Source organism: Hibiscus syriacus, unplaced genomic scaffold, assembly GCF_006381635.1.
Source record: "Hibiscus syriacus cultivar Baekdansim isolate YM2019G1 unplaced genomic scaffold, ASM638163v2 tig00000340_pilon, whole genome shotgun sequence".
Classification (NCBI taxonomy): Eukaryota; Viridiplantae; Streptophyta; class Magnoliopsida; order Malvales; family Malvaceae; genus Hibiscus; species Hibiscus syriacus.
The window spans coordinates 2,217,857-2,235,452 of NW_024061783.1; the positions used below are offsets into that span (position 1 = coordinate 2,217,857).

The following is a 17,596-nucleotide window of genomic DNA, read 5'->3' on the forward strand; positions in this document are numbered from 1 at the left end:
TTGCTTATATCTTAATCTTATGCCTTCTCTTAGACCTATATATTCACATGTTCAGGTAATCCACCATTTCATCACATAATTATGTATTCATATAACTCATGTGTTATAGTTTTATTTAAACATATGAATCTTTCCCATCTAGCTTATCTTATATGTTCATCTTATCATTTATGTTCAAATCTCCTAGTTAGTGTACTATTCTCACTTCATCCTATAGATCAATATTATCCAGCTTATTTCACTTATCATATAATAATATAATTATATTTTACTATGATCACATAGTTTATATCTCATATAATTCATAACCTTTCTTATGTAATTACTTATACTTTATCATCTAACACATAAAAGAACAGATCAATCCATATAATCAAACATACATACATGCATATTCCACTCATGCCTTTAATCATGAATTCATGTGTAACACTTTAGGAAATAGACTCATCGCAAGTCTTATTCCCATCGCACATCATATACTATTGAATATGCACTCACCTAGCCTCACTAGTCAATTCCAATCTCTTATCTTTCCCTTGATCGATCTTACTTGCCAAACGTTCCGGAATTGCTTTATGCGTAGAATCTACATAAATGTACATTTCGAGACAATCATTAGATACCTACACCTCGTAATTGGATACTAGCAACTTAAACGAACTTATTAAATCCATATTCACAATTTCCTTTAGGGGGAATCGGTTCCCTACTATGGGGGTACTGATTCCCTAATGACATTATGGAAATGTTGTTCGTTTGAAGAGGTATCGGTTCCCCTTGAATGGGTACCGATTCCCCTTGCCCAGAAATCATATTTTCAACCCGAAAATTACTTCATTTCCACTCAAACACTTCATATATCATCCCCTTTTCATTCTTAACTCTAGTACACATACTTAAACCAATCTATATTCATTTATTTCATCTTAAACCTCAAAATCCTATCTTCCATATGAGATTCAAAAATCATACCAAATTTTTAATGTGTTCTAATTCCAATTCTAACACTTCATACTTCTTAATTAGATTGATGACAAGTCAAATTCATCCATAAAACTTCAACAACCATACCATATCAAAATTTCATCTTAAAACTCATATTGCAAATTCCTTCATAATTCCTTTATCTTATTGTTTAAATCCCATATAAGCTTTCCTTAAGCTTATTTAATACCCAAAGAATCAAAACTAAGCTTAAAACTTAAGAATTAACCAACTGAAATTAAACTTACCTTTGCCTTGCTCTCCCACGTATGAAGAAGAAGAAATGAGCAGAGAACTCTGGATGCTCTCAAATTTCCCACGTTTATATTACCTTAAAAAAATTATAAAAATCTTTCTGGTCAAATGACCATAATACCCTTAATTTCCTTTAATAATTACCAAATAACCTTCAATATATATTCAAATAATCATTGAATTCTTTCATTCTTCTACTTTAGTCACCAAATTCTGAAACTTTTCAATTTGGTCACTAACCCGGTATTGCGGATGTTACAAATCTCCCCTCCTTTTTAAGAAAATTCGTCCTCGAATTTTCACTGTACATCTTAATAAGAACATATCTTCTAATGTTCTTATGTTGCTTCCCTGGCTTATTCTTTCTTGTCATCATCAGAAACTTACTTTTCAATCCTTTAGTTTTCCCGACTATCTTTTTCGTTTATATATTCCTCTTCTGTTGCTTATCATATCAACAATAACCAGTAATACCAATCCATTGTTGTCTTTTCTCTCATTCGATTATGCATCTTTCCTTTGACCTTTCTAAAATTCAATATAATGTCACTCATTATGTTGATAGTAATATCCATCTCTATATCATAAATCCATCTATTTCTTCATAACTTTCTAATTACCTTATAACCATACCAAACTTGTATTTCGTCATCATTTGACCAAACACAACTTTAAATCTTCTTCAATGTGATTAAACATATACTTTAAAGAGTCAAACAATATTTTCACATCACCTTGCACACTTGTCTTATTTCTATATCAAAATTGTCCTCGGTACTTCCATATTTATCGTATCTGATTCTTTTAAATCAATCCCTTTCATTTCTTTATTCCTTCTTCCTTATACATAAATCATATATTTCCTTTCATGTTCACATACTCTTGTCTTATCACTTATACTCATCTTTATGTACCAATCTTCATTGCATCCTCATTACTCTGATAACCCATTTCTTATACATAACTTCATTCTTTATCATTTCTTATACTTGTATTTTCCTTCCTGAAGGTTCCATGCAAATACTTATCTCTGTTTCTACATCATAGCTATCTGCTCAGAATATACAACTATATTCGAATTCACATCATAATCAATTAACTCCACTTTATCTTTCCTCCAATCTTATAACTCTAGCACCTTTACTCTGACAGCTAGATAATAACTTTTGTTCAATCTAGGGCACAAGCCCTATTATACCAGTCATATACATCCTTTCCAATCTAAATTATCTCAACATTCGTTTACTCAACTTATCAATTTAACCTCTATTCTCATACATCCTGAAATTTCTTTTACTCAAACTCAATATTCTGACTTCCTGTGTCCTATAATCTGATCATCGATATACATATTCTCAAACTCTTCTTATCAATCCTCAGCTTTACTTAAATATACAAATTCTTACTTCCTTTTCCTTTACTATACCACATTACTATGATCCAAATATGCAACTGTATCCAGATCCATTGCAGATCTGGTTATCATATCCTGACAATATCTTATAATCTTATAATTCCAGTACATTTTTATCACATACTCTAGTTAGCCAATGCTAACTCTTTCCATCTTAACTGCAAACCCTTATCAGAAACCTGCTCTTGTTTATGCGCAATACTATCACTTCGTTTCAAACTCATAAGCTCTGACTTTATACATCTTATACACTTGTCACTGATGCACTTATCCTTGAGTTCTTCTATACGTACTCACCACGTCATTAGATCTTTTTAACATTCTTATGGTGACATCTATTCACCATATTCTATCTTATCCACATAATAGCAAAACTACTCTACATCGCTTTTCCGATTCCAAACGATGAAAATTTTCTATTATTATTCAGATATGATTTCAGCTTTCTGAAATCAACTTTTGATCTTACTAGGCATTTCCTGAGGTGTCCGCTCTTCATCCTACCTGGCCAGGGCAGGTGAATAGTTATCACAATCAGGAATATCACCTTTCACTTACTTCGAAATTATCACGATCGGATTTCTACTGTATTAAACTATTCTTATTTTATTAGCAAGACAACGTATTCCTTACACTATCAGATCAGAAATTTTTCAATCTATGTTGGCATGTACACCTTTTATGACATTTTGGACTTCGGTTTATGCCGAGAATCGGCTAAACCATAGCTCTGATACCATTAATGTAACACCCCCAACCCGTATCCGACCCGGATACGAGTCCGAAGTGTCACATTGACTTTTCAAACCTTGACTCTAAAGAAAAATCCCGGGAAATTTAAAACTTTATTTAAAACAAAATACATACTTTATCAGAGTGCTCGTACTTAATGACTTATTACATGCCAACACTTTATACATAACCAAATACATACTTTGTCAAATATTTCTGATATGATCTTTTGGTAAGGAAAACTGACCTGTCTTGCTCCGCATCACTCCTTACTCTTCTCGAAACCTACGTGTGAAACAATCACACGCTAAGTCGAAGACTTAGTGAGGCATAACAACTTATAATGCACTTTAAAACATATATTGATACATGCATGTTCTGTTCTATCATGTTATAGCAATTCCATGCATTTTTCATATCGTATAAAATCATATCAGATTAATTGCAGTAAATACATACATACACATAATTCATCATTAACAGTTTATCATATAATCACATACTTTTTCAATCAAACACTATACACACACAACATCATATTATTTCTATAGCATTTATCATATCACTAACTTATATTTGTTCATATCTCTGGATTAGCCCATGTACATATGTGAGAACTATCGATATGTGAGTCTATAGAGGTTGTGCACTAATGCTGTCACCACAGCTCGTATAATTGCACCGAAGTGCCGCGTAGAATTGCACCGTAGTGCCATATAATGATGTCCATAAGGACCACATAGAATTCCTTAAGAATCATATACATATACTAGGGATCAAGTATGTGTCTTTCCAGACTTCACACATGTTCCAAAGAATATACATATGTCCCGAAGGACCGCGTAGACCCTCGACTCTTGGCATGCCAACTATACCCCTAGCTCTCATGACACATAACATGGGCGTTATCATTTATTTCATTTCAAATATTCACATAAACTTGTAATTCACTTTCACATATCACGTATCACATAGCTTCTTTTCATATGATCACATAGTCACGTAGTTCACTTACACGTAGATCATTTCCATATAATTCACATGTCACATATGTCATGTTTTCATATAATTTCTATCATTTCTCACCCAATCACCTTTATTCATGTAAACATACTTATCATATCTTGTTCACATAAGATCATATACTTCATATAATATATCGAAACACCTAGAACACTTTCACGTAGCTTATAGTCATAAATCTTATCTCATAACATATACTTGTTTTCACATATATATATTTCATATCATTTCTTATACCATCACATAATTCATTTAACATACATAACATATTATGTAACATTATAATAGAAATACCTATAAGTCATATCACTTAGAGCACATATATACTTATAGTCACATTGCTTATATCTTAATCTTATGCCTTCTCTTAGACCTATATATATTCACATGTTCAGGTAATCCACCATTTCATCACATAATTATGTATTCATATAACTCATGTGTTATAGTTTTATTTAAACATATGAATCTTTCCCATCTAGCTTATCTTATATGTTCATCTTATCATTTATGTTCAAATCTCCTAGTTAGTGTACTATTCTCACTTCATCCTATAGATCAATATTATCCAGCTTATTTCACTTATCATATAATAATATAATTATATTTTACTATGATCACATAGTTTATATCTCATATAATTCATAACCTTTCTTATGTAATTACTTATACTTTATCATCTAACACATAAAAGAACAGATCAATCCATATAATCAAACATACATACATGCATATTCCACTCATGCCTTTAATCATGAATTCATGTGTAACACTTTAGGAAATAGACTCATCGCAAGTCTTATTCCCATCGCACATCATATACTATTGAATATGCACTCACCTGGCCTCACTAGTCAATTCCAATCTCTTATCTTTCCCTTGATCGATCTTACTTGCCAAACGTTCCGGAATTGCTTTATGCGTAGAATCTACATAAATGTACATTTCGAGACAATCATTAGATACCTACACCTCATAATTGGATACTAGCAACTTAAATGAACTTATTAAATCCATATTCATAATTTCCTTTAGGGGGAATCGGTTCCCTACTATGGGGGTACCGATTCCCTAATGACATTATGGAAATGTTGTTCGTTTGAAGGGGTATCGGTTCCCCTTGAATGGGTACCGATTCCCCTTGCCCAGAAATCATATTTTCAACCCGAAAATTACTTCATTTCCACTCAAACACTTAATATATCATCCCCTTTTCATTCTTAACTCTAGTACACATACTTAAACCAATCTATATTCATTTATTTCATCTTAAACCTCAAAATCCTATCTTCCATATGAGATTCAAAAATCATACCAAATTTTCAATGTGTTCTAATTCCAATTCTAACACTTCATACTTCTTAATTAGATTGATGACAAGTCAAATTCATCCATAAAACTTCAACAACCATACCATATCAAAATTTCATCTTAAAACTCATATTGCAAATTCCTTCATAATTCCTTTATCTTATTGTTTAAATCCCATATAAGCTTTCCTTAAGCTTATTTAATACCCAAAGAATCAAAACTAAGCTTAAAACTTAAGAATTAACCAACTGAAATTAAACTTACCTTTGCCTTGCTCTCCCACGTATGAAGAATAAGAAATGAGCAGAGAACTCTGGATGCTTCTCAAATTTCCCACGTTTATATTACCTTAAAAAAAATTATAAAAATATTTCTGGTCAAATGACCATAATACCTTTAATTTCCTTTAATAATTACCAAATAACCTTCAATATATATTCATATAATCATTGAATTCTTTCATTCTTCTACTTTAGTCACCAAATTCTGAAACTTTACAATTTGGTCACTAACCCGGTATTGCGGATGTTACAAGTACGACTTTTTATTTCATGTTCGGTCTTTCAAAAAATAGTCAACTGAATGATAAGAAGCCTTTTAGTCATAACTTAACATTGACTGAAGCAACTATTGGATAGAAGGCTCCAGTCAGACCTGTAAGCATCAGATAGTACGTAACCGCGGTAGTTTTTAATCATACAATGTGTACTCGTAGTTTTACTTTTAGTGGTAGTCATATGTCTTGGATCTATCACATGAAAGTTTAATAACTTATTCTTGTATGTTCATATGCATTTTCTAGAGAAAAAAAAAGATCAATCCCCTGATAAAAAGGATCGATCCCTTTTCAAAAAGAATAAAGATCGATCCCTTGTCTGAAGGATCAATCCAAAACTCTCTATTTTGCAAAAGATCGATCTCCCGTGAAAAAAGGACCAATCCCTTTGCTACGTGCTCGATGAAAAATGGTTAAATTTGGTTCATTAAAGGTTCTAAGTGTTTGTAAGTCTTAATTTGACCATAGAATGATTGTATTAGTTCAAAATGATCCCATAATTGATTAATAATACTTCATCCTTAATCTGAATTTGGTGAGACTTGATTTGTCACTCTTGAATATACTTGATTACATAATGGAAGTGTCAATTGCATGGTTGGTGCTTGTATGTAACTTTTGCATTATTTACATTTTGGTCCTTAGAATTGCATGTTTAATTAGGTCCCTGTTTGGTGTCCAATTGGTCTGAAAATTTGCATGTGTATAATTGGCTATTAATAGTGAACTTAATTTTTATTTTTATTGTTGAATTACTGATGGGTTATATGATTTCGTTTTCTTCGTAAATGATTTTTTTCTTAAAGGTGAGATTTTGAAAACCACATTAATTTATCTCGTTCAATCGATTTAAAAAAAAACAAATGCGATTTTTAAAAACTCTCGTTTCGAAAATTATGGATTTTCTTTACGATCGAAAAAATACGGTTCAAAGAGTCGCCACCAATCTTTGATTAGGGTGTGATTGGGCACCCAAAAATATTTGTTATTTTAAATAAAAATTAATTTGAATTAAAACAACAAGTTAAGGTCTGCGTTACCAAAATCCGAGTTCGGGAGTCGGTTACGTGCTGGGAAAGATTAGCACCCCCACGGTGCCCTAAATTGGTACCTAGTCGATTAATTAACGTTCTTGCATTGAACTTTACAAATTCGAACTTAATTTGATTTTTGATCCCATAAAATAATGACGTAAAAAACATTCAAAAGCACTCAAACAAATTAAATTAAAATTACCAAGTCATTTTAGAAAGATAAAGAATGTTCGATTATTTACAAATATCGAGACCAGATCTTAAAGATATAATAACCTTTTCTCGATATATTTAAATAAACGAACATTTCTTTTTCTTTCATTCCCAAATTTTAGGTGACGAATCAAATTTTGGTTTCACTTTCGGTATACACTTTTATTTTAAAATCATTAAAAGCGGACCTCAAATCAGTTATGACTGACCACTTAAAACAATTTTAAATTAAAAGTATATTACCCTTAATCCAATTATGTAATATGTCGAGTTATGCAAATGAGGCTATCATGCATATTATGCAAAATGATGTCATGCAAAAACTAATTAAATAGCGTCACATATTCAAAAATTGGATTAAGGGTAATATACTTTTAATTTAAAATTATTTTAAGTGGGCAGTCATAACTGATTTGAGGTCCGCTTTTAATGATTTTAAAATAAAAGTGTATCCCGAAAGTGAAACCAAAAATTGATTCGTCACCTAAAATTTGGGAACGAAAGAAAAAGAAATGTTCGTTTATTTAAATATATCGAGAAAAGGTTGTTATATCTTTAAGATCTGGTCTCGATATTTGTAAATAATCGAACATTCTTTATCTTTCTAAAATGACTTGGTAATTTTAATTTAATTTGTTTAAGTGCTTTTGAATGTTTTTTACGTCATTGTTTTATGTGATCAAAAATCAAATTAAGTTCGAATTTGTAAAGCTCAATGCAAGAACGTTAATTAATCGACTAGATACCAATTTAGAGCGTCGTGGGGTGCTAATCCTTCCCTGCACGTAACCGACTCCCGAACTCGGATTTTGGTAACGCAGACCTTAACTTGTTGTTTTAATTAAAATTAATTTTTATTTAAAATAACAAATATTTTTGGGTGCCCAATCACACCCTAATCAAAGATTGGTAGCGAATCTTTGAATCGTATTTTTCGATCGTAAAGAAAATCCAGAATTTTCGAAACGAGAGTTTTTAAAAATCGCATTTGTTTTTTTTAAAAAAAATCAATTGAACGAGATAAATTAATGTGGTTTTCAAAATCTCACCTTTTCACCTTTAAGAAAAAAATTGTTTCGACAGCTTGACGACTCCACTGAAGACCATTATTGCTGGAAGCTGAGTTGTTGGGCTGCCAGTTTAGCTTTGATCTCCCACCAATTGAGCACTTTGAGTTGGACCGGACAAATCGACCATCTACACCTTCTTTTGTGGAATCCTATATTCCTATGTGATACATTGCGTGTTGGATGTTGCTCCTAACCATTTTCGCTTAATGTGAATGATTAGAGTTTGTTTGTCTGATCGCTTCGAGCAGAGGTCATCCTACGTAGTCGGGTAGGTGTTACGATTCTCGACTTGAAAAGCTCGCGAATAATTCGAAAATATAATATATTAAATTTTTATTTTTAAAAAAAAATTAAATTATTATAATATTAACATTTGTGTTGTTTATTAAAATACAATATAAATTTGTCTGACTCGGCTCGTTTAAATCTCTATTAAGCACCACATATATACTAGTATGAATATTTATCATTATATGATTAATACTCTTTAAAAATAAAATCTATTTTATATTCACCCTCTCTTTATATATATAAAAAAAGATTACAACTAGAATCGTTTTCCACGTACGCTGAGTTTACAAAAATAATTAAATAATTATTTGTGTAGTTTCTATAATTAAAATAATGTATTAATAATATGTGTAAAATTAAATTTAAAGGCAGTGAACGAGTGTGGATGTAAAAAGTTATACTTGTCATGGGTAATGGGTAGGCGCTGAGTTTAAGACCTTACTCGTAAAACATCCACCTACTCACTAACTATCCACCATATAAATTTTGGATCATTATGAATTTAAGTATAATTTCATAGATTAATATGTAAATCTTAAGATTTTATAGAATATGACTTGTAAATGTTAAGGTATAAACACTTTTAGAAGACCATTGTTTTTTCTATCTAAAATTGGTGGGTATGTGCGGGTACAAACGAATACGAAATGAGTGATAGATATCTAATTAGATAGTGGATGTGGTTATGGATTTGAGAATATACCCACGTGAACAGGTGTAGATTTAAAAATTGTACTCGTCGTGATTAGTGGGTAGATAATGGATACGACAATATAAATGAGTATAAGGATAAAAAAGGAGGTATCCGTACCCGCCCCGCTTATTTACCATCATTAAATGAAAAATAACTTATAAGTAGATTTATAAGATTGAGCTTTTCACTTTCATGGGTCAACTCTTAAAATGTAAGTTGATTGAGTAGATCCAACAAGCATGGGTCAACTTCGTAAATTAAAATTTAAATAAAAATAATTTATTTTAATTATAAATAAATGTATTAAATAATTAAAGTAAATTAATAAGTTCACTTTAAAATTAAGCAAATCAAACAACCTTCCTCTTTAATATGATTTGGAATTTATAAGAGGTGTCAGAGAATGCTGCACAATAATTCTTAGTATAAAATCAGTTTGATATTATTGAATACCACTATTATGAGAATATAAAATATATAAATAACTGTAAATATGTATTATTTTCTATACTAATTTTTAATAATATTTAAGCAGAAAAGTACACGATGTTCCTGTATTTTTGAAAAATAATCAATGTGATATTCGTATTATATTTTCTCTTAACGTGTTTCTCCAACTAAGAAAATAAATTCAATATAACCATTTGATCAACACTTTTCATTATTTGATTGTTACGGTGCTGATATGATAGTTCACAGTGCTGACGTGATGACCCACATTATTGACATGACAGTACATCTACCATGTTTGAGTTACCAATTTAGTTCGTCTGTCATATTATCAACCTCATTATCAATCACCCTAGACTGTCACGTCAATACGGTGGATCATTGGTTCAACACTGTAAACTGTCACATTATCACGGAAATGGTTAACGACAAAAACATTGGTCAAAAGGCAACATTTGGCTTATTTTCTGAGTTAGAGGGTCATATTGAGAGAAAAAAAATAATAATATGAGGATCATATTAATTTCTTTAAAAAGTACAGGGACCTTCTATGTATTTTCCCCTAAATAAAAGTATAAGATTTTTTTCTCGCCATCTTCCGATCGCATTCATCTCATAAAAAAGAGGCGTACTTACTCACAAAGTCACAATTTGTAAGCATTCATATCGATATCAATATTCAATTCCAGTATAAACGGCAGCGTTTCTTTTCCAAATGAAGTTCGATCTGGTAGATTAGGGTTTGGAGATCTCTCATATTTGAAGTAAGAATCTATGTTCATATCCCTATATTTTTGCCTAATTTCAAAGAAAATCGAGGAAATTGAACTTTTAGGCCTTTCAATTTTATTTTCTCTCAGGGAATCAAATGTTTGGTTAGGTATTTTGGGATTTCAATTTGAAGATCGAGGAGGTTTAACAATAGGAAAAAATGCATGTGAAAGTGGCACAATCGTCATTTAGGGATCGGACGCAAGAATTTCAAAGCTTGGCGGAGAGGTTGAGGAAGTCGTTATCTTCTGGGCCGGGTCAAAATGGATCGAGTAGCAGCAGTACGTCGAGAGCGAAGGAACAGAGATCTGTGGTTGCTCGTCAATCGGAGTTTAATAGGAGGGCTTCTAATATTGGGTTTGGGATTCATCAGACCTCGCAGAAGCTATCTAAGTTAGCAAAATGTAAGTACTTATACTTGTTTCGATTACATTATAATTGTTTTTGTTCTTTTATTTTTAATGAATGGATTTGATCAATAATTGACGAAGGTTTGTGCGTATTGCTTTTAGAAAGATGAACCACGCATGGATTGTTTGCAACCTATATTTTAGCTTCGCAGGGAGTATAGCTTGAAGTTTAAGAGCTTTTAACCGAAGTTCTACTAATTGAAATGCATTTTTTGTTTACTATTAGCTCATTATCTAAGGCAAGTTATAATTAAAATAAATTTCCTCTTGTAATTTGTTGTCTGATTGCACCATACTTAAAATGATTGTATCTTGGGCTTTTGAATATCTGGCATTTATCAAGTCTGGTAATGTTAAGGGCACTAGGTTCATTCTAGGAACTAGAACCCTTATATTGCCTTAGGTACAAGACAGAAAAAATGTTCTCCCTTAGTGAAGTAAGGCACACCATATGTATATTCGCATCCTTCTATACTTATTTCTCTCTCTCTCTCTCTCTCTCTCTGTGTGTGTGTGTGTTTATGTATATAAGATTCCTTCTACCACGCTCCATCACTTGCATACTATTTCTAATTTGGATGTCCAATGATGGTAGCATCCTCTATTTTCTGATTGTGATTTGATAGAAATTGAACTAACAAATGTTAGGATATGACCATCAGAACTGTAGTAGGGAATGTACCCATTGTGGTTGTCTTGGTTTAGAATATTGTTGAAGCATTGATGAAATTCAATGTGCACAATTTGTTAATGACAGATATACGAGAAAATTAGCTGACTAGATACTATTAGGAGTTTATTATTGTTGTTGTTTGGTTGTGTTGGATGTTGGTTTAGATGGTATTATAGCTGAACTTGATGAAATCCAGTGTGCGCAAGTTGTCAGTGACAGATATAGGAAAAGACAGACAGATTTGATATTAATAGGAGTTCATAATCATTGTTGTTGTTATTGTAGTTATGATGGTCCCCCATGTTTTAGAGTATGATGTAAAAGTAAAAAAAATCTATATTTTGCTTACCTTACAGTGGCAAAGAGGACTTCTGTTTTTGATGACCCTACTATGTAAATCCAAGAGCTCACTGCAATTATCAAACAGGATATCACTGCCCTTAATTCTGTTGTGGTAGATCTTCAGCTTTTCTGTAATTCTAGAGATGAAGGTGGTATCTCCAGTGACACATCTAGTCATTCAACCACAGTTGTAGATGACTTGAAGAATCGCTTGATGAGCACCACAAAAGAGTTTAAAGATGTCCTCACAATGCGAACAGAGGTAAAAGTTGTTCAGTCCGTTCACTGAGTTTACTTGGATGGTTTTTTGCTAGTATTCCTTATAGTTGTCATTGGTAATTCGTTCCCTTGAGAGTTGATGGTAATTGAATTGGCTCGACAGAATTTAAAGGTTCATGAGAATAGAAGACAGTTATTTTCTTCCACTGCTTCAAAGGATTCCCCAAATCCCTTTGCACGGCAGCGTCCTCTGGCTATTAAGCTAGGAGCTGGAGCTTCAAACAACCTTCCTCAGTGGGCTAATGGGTCTGCATCTTCATCTCAGTTGTTTCCCAGGTAACAGCTTACTTAGATGTTTTGTAGTAATATACCTATGGCCCTTGTGTTTTTTTCTTGCTAGTATTAGTTAAATACCGTGATTAACTGGAGAAAAAAATTTTGCACTTAGAAGTCCTGAATTTTCTTTTGGAACTTTCAAGATCATTTAATGATAATTTTTCACTGAATGTCATGGAACATTTCTTAACATCGCTCTTCTACTTTTTTAGCAGCCTGTAACAATTGCATTGTCATTCCTTCAGAATAGCCACAAAATTCTATTTTCTTTTTGTTATGTGCAGTGCTCAGTTGTTTGATATTCTGCATTTGCTTGTATTTTTCATGCATTCTTTTTTTGAAAAAAAATCATTTCTTCTTGTAACTCACCAACTCTTTTGGAATCAACTATTATTTGTTACTTCTGTATTAATCTAGCGCTTTAACTTCTTATGTGAACCATATTAATTTGAAAGTTGTACACCATTGAAACTACATTTTGTGTATATGTTTGAGAAAGTCACTTCTGGTTCTTTATTACAGAAAGCTGATGGATGGGAGAGTCAGCCATTGCTCCAGGGTCAACAGCAGCAGCAGCAACAAATGGTTCCATTGCAAGACACTTACATGCAGAGCAGAGCTGAAGCTCTTCAAAATGTAGAATCCACTATTCATGAGCTTGGCACCATCTTCAACCAGCTAGCTACTCTGGTTTCTCAGCAAGGAGAGATAGCTATCAGGTATTTTGTTTTGTTTTTTCCCTCTGTAGCAATTCCCCTTGGCAATGGCATACATAAAAACAAGGACGGACGTAGGATTTTCTGTTCGAGGAGGCGAACTTCTAAAATTTAAGAAGGGGCAAAGTTATAAAATTCCAAGGGGGCGAAAACAGATTTTCAATAGAAAATATATAAAAAAATCTAAAATATGGTAATTTTAAATTTTCAGGCCATCCCTGCATATAATTTATTTAGTTGCTGTTATATTACTTGCTATACAAGGTGTTTTATATCATACTATGCTGCAGTCAGTAGTGTTATAATAATTTCTTTTCAGTTTATAATGTTTGGAAATCTTAACAGTGTATATGGTCGTGAGTAAATTTGATGACTTTGACCAAATAGTTTTTTAAGGCTGTCTAAAACTTCCAGGCTTAAGCTTTGGTGTGTTTCTTGTAATTATGCTGTTATGCATCGTGGTTTGGTCCTTGGGAGTATTTGAGAAGTCATTTGTTCATAAGAGTAAACATTTTTGTGATTTCCCCCTATTTTGCGGTGAGGTTTGGCATGGAACATCTTGAGGATCCTATTGTTAGCTAGCATAATTAACATGTTTACACCTAACATTGGCATCAACACTTGGTGCTTGTAATGTTTGGTGGGACAACAACTTGGTTCTTATGAGCATTCTTATTCAGATATTATTGATCCTCACATGAGAGTAAATGGGTTGTACAGACTAGATAAGTTCATTGATAAAAGCCATCAGCTGTCAAAAGTTATGGATAATTCCCTATTATCCTACAATAGTTTTACTTGTATATGACATTCTGTATTCTTTTAACCAATTTATGAACAACCTAATTATGATGTTCTCTTTCCAGGATCGATGAGAACATGGATGACACATTAGCGAACGTTGAGGGAGCGCAGGGGGCTTTGCTCAAGTACCTAAACAGCATATCATCTAACAGGTGGCTAATGATCAAAATATTTTTTGTATTGATTGTTTTCCTTATGGTTTTCCTATTCTTTGTGGCATAGTCAATACAAAAGTAAGATGGGTGGTTGAAAAGATAGTGAAACGAAAATGTTAGTGCCTTTTCCGAACTCTTCTATTCTTTTGATATATTCTATCCATCCTTCTCTCTCTCTCTCTCTCTCTCTCTCTTTTTTTGGCTTTAAAGCTACAGTCCTTCGGAGGTGTAATTCAACTCTTTTTTGCGGACCATGATGTGTATGTATGTATGTATGTATAGTGGGTACATGTAAATTGCACAATGAATTGGGAACAATGAAAATGGTTGAACTATTCCCTTTTCATTGTGGGTGTTATTTGACAGGATGTCTTTCAATGTGCCACTCTTATCAATAATAAACTTTTAGAGGTTCACTTTAGTTGCTTTGGGATAGTATGTTGCACCTAAAGAAGTAAGAAATGTGGCTTAGCTTTACACTTGGCCACTTTGTATATTTTTATTCTATGTTGACATTCCTGATATGTTTGGTTACACAGGTATCGATATAAAATAAAATAAAATAGTTATGACTAGTTTGTCGTAACACTGAGAAAAATTAGTACAAATCTAAAATTAGAACTAGAGAATTGGTAAAAATTAAAATTAAAATGCAATCTATTCAAGATAAGCAATATTATTCTCTTTTTGCTCAAAATAAAATGGTTAAAAACTACAACCTCCATTCCACTTAAACTGTCTATTAATGTCGATTTTTTTTAACTTTTAACTCTTTATTATTTAAAATTTATTATTGATAAAAATATATTTTAAAAACCTTCAATCAAGTAGTTTTGAAATATATATTTTAAAAATTTTATTTTTTTTAAAAATATTTAAAATAATTACATTCAAAGATATATGATAATTTTTCTAAGTTTAAATCCAATAAGATTTTCGTGAGGGACAAGTTTCAACATGAATTCTCAAGATTCGACCTAATTCTTTATAGGTCGTATTTAGAGGTTATATTTAGTGATATCATAGCTAGTTTAATCTCGGATTGTGAGACTCGACCATAAAACTTTTAGTCGGAAACTATTTTTACATGCATATAAATATTTTTTAGTAAAAATGAGAATTTTCCGGATTACAAATTATTTAATTTATATATTTTTCTTCCACCATCTAATTAAAGGAAAATCAAATAAAAAATTAAGGAATAAGAGAACATAAGAGGCAAGAGGAATCAAACTTAGGACACTGGGTAAGGCTTACACATGCCTTAAATTAAAAATATTCAATTAAAAATTATATATAATCCCCGAATTATAAATGTGAAACAAGTATTAAATTTACTTTAAAATATAAATCTCAAATTTAATTTTTATTTTAATGTTGTATAAACCAATTATAATATATACAAAAATCTAGGTTCAATCCTCTCATGTGCACATTTTTTTCCTTGCATTAACTAAAATATATACGATATTGTGTGATTAATAACACAAACTTCGAACTTGGCTTAGTGGTTATGTGTGCGGAAGCGTTTCGTAGGTTTGATTCCTTATGTCTCTTTTGTTCTTCTTCTTTGATTTCCCATTTTATTTTCCTTTAATCAGACGGTGATACATGTCACAATCTTATTAATAGATAAATATATAAATCAAATAAATTTAAATTATGAAAAAATATTTAATATAATAATGACATGTGTCACATTCTAATTGGTGGATTAAATTTATTGGCTTAAATTTATTTTAAGACCAAATTAATAGAATGTATAAGTACCGAAGACTAAACGTATAATTGTATAGACTTTAATTACTAAAAAAATATAAATTAACCTTACGACACAACCTAATATTTTCGTATTTTAACCTTAAATTAAGTTGATGTGTCTTTGATTTCCCCATGTTTTGTCCTGATTGAACTCGTTTTCCTTTCCCGAGAAACAAACACTTCTCTCTGATTCTACTATAAAATCCTTATCTCCTCCGTTTCTACTATAAAAAACCAACCCCTACCCTTCCTTCTCTGACCGAGAGTCTAAAAGTGCCAAAAAGAAGAAGAAGAAGGATAAATCAAAGGAGGGAAAAGAACCACAGGAACAGCCTACTAGTACAAACATTACCAATGGGCCAGAAGAAGCAGCTGTGTTCGAGCAGATCGAGGATGATGCATCCACAATTGACGTGAAAGAGCGGCTAAAGAAGATGGCTTCTATGAAGAAGAAGAAATCTAATAAAGAGATGGATGCTGCTGCACAAGGGGCAGCTGCAAGGAATGCAAACTTGCTGCTTCAAAGAAGAAAGAAAAGAACCATTACAACCAGCAGCCAGTGCGGTAAGACATTTTGTCCAACGAACATATTACACACACACACACACACATATATATGTAGAACCATGTGTTTGCCGTTCATATGACATTCCGAAATCAATAGTGGGCTTTGCTTAATCGGAAAATGACGTTTTAGTTGTATTTGAGTGGACTAGAAACAACGTTCTATCTTTGGTAGCTTTTTGGATCTTTTTGTTGTGCAGTTATCATAAGATCACATTGTTATTTCTTGTGACAGTTTGCTAAAAAGAATTCATCCGACTGCCTAATTTTTCTGCGTTTTGCAAACCCTTGCTGCCAAGATAATTACTGATATATTTCATTGCTGTTTTTATTTCCCTCGTCCTCCTTGTCCGATTCAAAGAGTAGCGGTACAGCATAGTTCAGTTAATGTCGGAACATTTTGACCCGATACATGATCTGACATCTCACTTAAGGTGACACCATAAAGTAATACTTTCATACAAGCTGTGTACAATTTTTGCTGTAGTCTTGTGAACTTTGAAGAAAGAGCGTTGGAGCATTACTAAAATGTCCAAGTTGATATGCATAATGGTGCACAAAACACAAAGAAACATCTTACCTTGAAGAAAGCTCTATTCCGTCTCCTCTAGCAGTATTTTCCAGTGATATACGTCCATTTTCCTGGCACAAACCACAAGCTTCGTTTAGGAATATTTCTCGACGAATACTTCTCCAAACGAGTTTTTCTAACGTGAAAAGAACTTTTTGGTTTGAGTCAATAATCACTTTTCAAACATGAATTTTAGGCTGAAAATGAGTTGTTCGGATTGCTTTTGTATTTAGAACGGACTTTT

The 17,596-nt window shown here is 32.1% G+C and overlaps 1 pseudogene; it reads left to right on the forward strand.

The window, feature by feature from the left end:
• Nucleotides 1-10,663: 10,663 nt before the first annotated feature.
• Nucleotides 10,664-14,585, forward strand: LOC120202244 (annotated as a pseudogene).
• The last annotated feature ends 3,011 nt before the right edge of the window (nucleotides 14,586-17,596 follow it).